The sequence below is a fragment of the Cibotium barometz genome, chromosome 25 (genome assembly GCF_041138505.1).
Source record: "Cibotium barometz isolate CiBa-2024 chromosome 25, ASM4113850v1, whole genome shotgun sequence".
NCBI classification, from domain to species: domain Eukaryota; kingdom Viridiplantae; phylum Streptophyta; class Polypodiopsida; order Cyatheales; family Cibotiaceae; genus Cibotium; species Cibotium barometz.
The window spans coordinates 47506183-47511956 of NC_141070.1; positions in this window are offsets into that span (position 1 = coordinate 47506183).

Consider the following 5774-nt stretch of genomic DNA (forward strand, 5'->3'; position numbering starts at 1 on the left):
CAGCCTACTGCTCTTGCTCGAGGACACATCTCCTGAGTATCTTGTCGATGCCCACTTTGTATAGCTACCCAGCCACTACCATGAATGACTTACTCTGGAGAGTCAGCTTCTTCCTCTGCTGATCTCTAGACATGTACTTTGGAAAGGACATGTCAGACATGAATTGTAGCATTTTGTCTTACCAAAACTGGGCCTTTCTACTTCTATAAGGAAAAGCTGTGCATCTAGAAAATCATCTTCCACCCCGTCCCCTTCTTCTCATGTTTTCAGTCATGTGACAAGAAGTCTGCCCACTACATGCTTGTTCCCGGGGGTGTGCCTTATGTTGAACTCAAATTCCTACAACAAGAGCATTCATCTGGCCAACTTTCCTGCAAGGTCTGGTTTGTTTATTAAGTACATGAGAGCTTTGTGATCTACATGAAACTCAAACATCTTACCCAGCAACAATTAGTGCCTGAACTTCTTGATGGAGTAGATCATTCCTAATGACTCCTTCTCTATGGTGGAGTAGTTCTTTTCCATTCTGAACAGTCTCCTTCTTACATAGTACACTGGTCTATGATGTCCCTCATGTGCTTCTTGCATCATTGCATTGTCAATGGCCACATCCGAGGTGTCGACAAACACATGGAACATCAGGTCACAGTTGGGTGCTCCTGCATGATGGGTGCGGTTGACAGTATCCTGTTTAGATTTTTGGAATGCCTCTTGACAGGATCCAGACAAGACATATTCCGCATCCTTCACCATTAGGCTATATAAGGGCACTGCCACATTAGCTAGGAACCTCATGAACCTACTGTGCTACTTGATTAGCCCTAGGAACCTTGAAAGCTCTTTGGCATTCTTGGGAGGTTTCAGCTTTACAATGATCGCGACCTTGGCCGAATCCACTACCAATCCTTCTACAGACATTATGTGTCCCAAGAGAGATCCATTGGTTTATAGGAGAAGGCACATTTGGTTGGATTTAGGCTCAGTCTGGCCATCCTGCACTTTTCAAGGCACATTGTGATGTGTGTAATGTGTTCTTCTTTCTTCCTCAACATACAAACACCCTCATGAAGGTGGTCAGATATTCATAGAATAGGCTTTCCTGTTTTGTACTAATTTGGTGATCTGGTCAAGGACTTTCTGTTGTCTTGTCCACTGCTCTGGCTTCTTCCCTGCTCTGGTTTGTCATTCCTGCCCATTGGCATCTTGACAAGTTGTCATAGCCCCATCACTTTTGGTGGCTTTGTCCTTCCTTCTCTATGGTCTATTTTTACCATATTCACAGTTGCATCATTTTCTACTGTGTTTGCCTCCCTTGCTGGCCTTGTTTTCTATAGTTCCTTCTGCCTGTGGGGCAGTCATTCTACCTATGCCCCAGACCATTGCAATAGAAATAATCCCCTCTTGGACCAAATCTTCCACCTCCCCCAAATCTTTCACCTCCTCTTCCGTATGGTCTGTTGATTTGAGGTCCTATGGTGACCTAGTTAACAATGGGGCTTGCTGTTGATTTGAGGTCCTATGGTGACCTAGTTAACAATGGGGGCTTGTTGAGGTCCTATGGTGACCTACCCTTGGGTTCTTGTTCCGTATGTTATAGTAACATGTCTGTGTGCAGAGTGATTATCCCTTCCACATATGGTGCACACTTGTTGCGTGCCTCTTAACTGGGACTCCTCTTTTGTGTGTCCTTGATTGCTACACCTCATGCACCAGACATCTACTAGTCTGGGTTGGAATCATGCATGTCCTCTGGAAATCTTCGCTAGGGCGGTCCTTAGTTCTTCTTGAACTTTCTCTGTGTTTTTCCTGCCTTTCTTTTTCCAAGGTTTCCGCTCTTCGGCATCCAACTCCTGACTGGATTCTGATTCTAAGGTATCTTCTCCGGAATTAGATTCTGAGGTTTCTTCCTCTTATCCTTCTTTTTCTTCTTGGAGTCTTTGTTTGTTTGCTTCAGGAATCCTTCTGCTCCGGTGGCTCCTGCTACCACTTGTTTGAAGGTTAGTGTTTCTAGGTCATACGAAGCTACTACCATCTGAAGCTTCTCCCTCAGTCCTCTCACAGACTATTGGCTCAGTGTGGCTGGAGCAAGACGGTTGGGCTAGAGCAAGACGGTTGGGCTAGTCCAAGCGCATCAACATTGCTCTAAATTCAACCGCGTAGTCTTCTGTTGGGTCAATGTGGTTGGAGCAAGACGGTTGGGCTAGTCCAAGCGCATCAACATTGCTCTAAATTCAACCGCGTAGTCTTCTGTTGGCCTCTTTTTCTGGGTCATCCTTTGGAGCTTTTCTAGAACTTTCATTATGGTCTTGTCTTTCTTAAATATCTTCAGGAAAGCCTTCTTCAACTCCTCAAATGTCTAGAAGTGCTCCAGTCCATACTGGGTATACAAGCTGGTGGCTTACTACCCAACGTTGTGGAAAAATACTTCGTCTTTTTCCCCAACACAACTCCATTTGCCTGGAACGTGGTTTCAAAAGCAAAGATGTGGGCATCTGGATCCTCCTCACTCTTACCTTTGAATTTTGGGTATTTGAGAGACATCCTACCCCCAGCTCCCAGTTCTTCCCCTCCCTGAGCTTCCAGCCTCCTATTTGGATAATCTTCTTCTTGATTCCTTAGTGGTTCCGGAATTGGTCTTTCCTGTTGCTGTGGATTCCTGTTCGGTATCTAATGATTTTCTTCCTGATTTCTCTATTGTTCCAAAATCAGTCTTTCCAGCTGGCTACTATGGAATTCTGTTTGCCAATCTTCTTGGTTGGCATAAAGGACGGTGTAGTGGTGCTTCTTGTTCTACAGCTTCAGCTTGTCTACAACGATACCGAATTTCCCTGTTTAAGCTTCCTTTGTTCTCCATTCTTTTTCCATTATGCTCTTATGTCTCCCTAGTTAGCATTCCTAACCCTAGTTAGTGTGTGCTTTATTTCTGGGCTTCTTTTGGCCAGTTTACCCTACTAACCATGTAGGACTTCACCTATACTAGCCTCTATCTCTCTACTCCCTACCTGGCATGTCGTTCCCCTACAGGATCGCCAAAAGTGTTAGTGTTCGATCGAGACCCAACACTTGCATGGTTTCGGACCACCTAGTCGGCTCTGGAGGAGACACAACTAATACTAATGTCCCCAACAAGATAAGCCAATGCTAACACGTTGCGCCACTGATTTTCCTAGGTTAAGGGAGTTGGTTGCAAAATAGGGCCACAATTAGTTCATCTAGAGATATTCTTAGCGTGGCTCCTAATCCTGTCTTTAGAAGGGTCACTTTCGGACAAGATTAACTGTAGACACAGACACAAGTAAAAAGACATATTCCACACAGAAAGCACTGACATAACTTAAGAGTCGATTGGAATTACACAGCATAGAGCATGAAGAACTACACTAACAACCATTGTATTCCTAGTAAAGCCTAGCCCGTATAATGCCATAGTCCCCTTCACTCTCCACACTATTTTCTTTACATTCCCCTAGGTACTACGCTAGCAAGAATAGTTATAAGGTTGTTACAAGAAAAAGATCCCGAGCTATTAACCAACGGATATGCTTGGCGGTAATCCACTGCCTGATGACTGCCACCATTTATCCTTAGTGATTCAATACTTATTCACGCACCAAATAGTTATGAGGATCTAACTGACATGCATGTATGTGACACTTTGTACCACACATAACATCTTAAGGTGCAAAGCACACTGCTTATGTATTCACTCATTCATTCATTCAGAAAAGCAATAATATACGCAGTCACACTGATGGTTTACCGATTACCTATCTTTTATTTACTTGTTTGTACTACCGATTACTTGTTTGTACTGTTATCTTTTGATGTTATGTATCTGTTATACATTAACATAAATAATTGTGTACAACAATTTGGCGATCCTGTTGTTTTTTATTTCCTTTTGATTCTCTTGGTTCTGATTATTTGTTAGCATGACCTTTTCCATGCATGGATCTATCACTAGTTGAGGGATTACATCTCCTAGTAAAGCGCCCGATCGTTTTTTGCCTTTTAGAGACCGACAATGTTAAAATCATCCATCGCAATGTGGCGTCGTCGAGTTCTATCCCTGCTTATGCTTGGAGTATGGTTGTTGACGCACACTATCATACATTGATCACTGTCCCGCTGAATTCACTGCCATCCAATTAGCTAGTCATTAGAGTATTGTTGATTGCATTGAATTCAAAACCGTTCATTTTTCTGATGGGTCGGGTTATTATTACCCCATCAATTTTTACCTTGCGTTTCCCGTCCTATGTGGTTTGATGATTTTCATTAGTTTTTCCTTTATTGAGTGGCTTGCCTATGCTCTTTGATTCGGATTCTAAACAAGAAGTGGATGATGTAGAAACTCTCTGGGACAAGCAAGGGTATGATTCCTTATCACCATGGCCCACATGATCAACTGTGAGAGCAATGTTATGCCACTTGCCCCAAGAGAGACTTCACCTCATCACGCTTGGCTGACGACAATCCTCTAGACGACGTTAGTCAATATAATTTGGATCCCATAGATGCATGGAAGGAGAACTCCACTAACAAAGAATATGGAAGTGACCTAAACGACCAAATGGCCTTGTTCATACCTCGTTCGTGCATGGAACTTATTAGTCTCTGGTCTCCTCCTCGTCTCACAAGTCTTGGTGCTGCTACTCCTGCTTCGGTTCCATTAGGCCTTGGTATTGGATCCCAGAGATGCATGGGAGGAGAACTCCACTAAGAAAGAATATGGAAGTGAGCCTGAATGACCGGATGGCCCTATTCGTACCTCGTTCGTGCATGGAACTTATTAGTCTCTGGTCTCCTCCTTGTCTCGCAGGTCTCTTGGTGCTGCTACTCCTACTTCGGTTCCATTAGGCCTTGGTATTGCCGCTTTGCCACCTATCAGTATGGCTCATCGAGTCTCCTTAAAGTATCCAAAGTTCAACGGTAAGAAAAAAGAAGATCTAGATACCCATGTCGCCAATTTTGAAAATATGTGGCGCACTAATAGTATGCCACCCATTGTTCCCATAGTTACCAAGTGGAATGCTTTCAGCGACACTTTTGATGGGCAAAGCCACCAATTGACATGCTCAATATGGTCCCAATAATTTTTTTAACCTTTGAGGCCTTTCCGGATGTTAAAATATATGGATCTAGGGCAGCTCATAGTAGCAAGTGATCAAGGCCATGATAAAAGACTGTGAAAATGCTAATACGAGACTAAGATAGATATTAATCAATGACACAATGATTAAGACACAAACTCAATAATCTCATTCAAATAATCAAGTTCCATACACCACATTTATAGCCTTAGGAAGGGCACCAATTCATGCTTTGTGTGCACCCAACCATGCTTTGTGTGCATCCAACCATGTGTCCATAAATGTTCACATTACATGTGCAACCAGTGTCACCTTTTGACCATTGACTTCACCTTTTACAAAAGTGACCATACAAATCAACCTTTAATATTAAACCCTTAGTCTATTCCTTTTTCTAATGTGCATGCTTCTTTTCTTGTTCATGTGACTCACTCCCTACCTTTCTTGTGCTCCATTGTACCACATTTCTCAACACCCCCCCTTGGTGCCAAATCTTTAGGCTACTCAAGGTGGTTGGATGCGAGGTTTTATAACATATATTTTTTTCACCCCCCCTTGATGGTGACTTGACCTATCTTTGAGGCCTAGAGGTCATCTCTAAGAGTGAGGTTCCCCCCTTGATAAAGACTTGACCTATCTTTGAGGTCTAGAGATCTCGTCTAAGAGTAGGGTTACAAATTT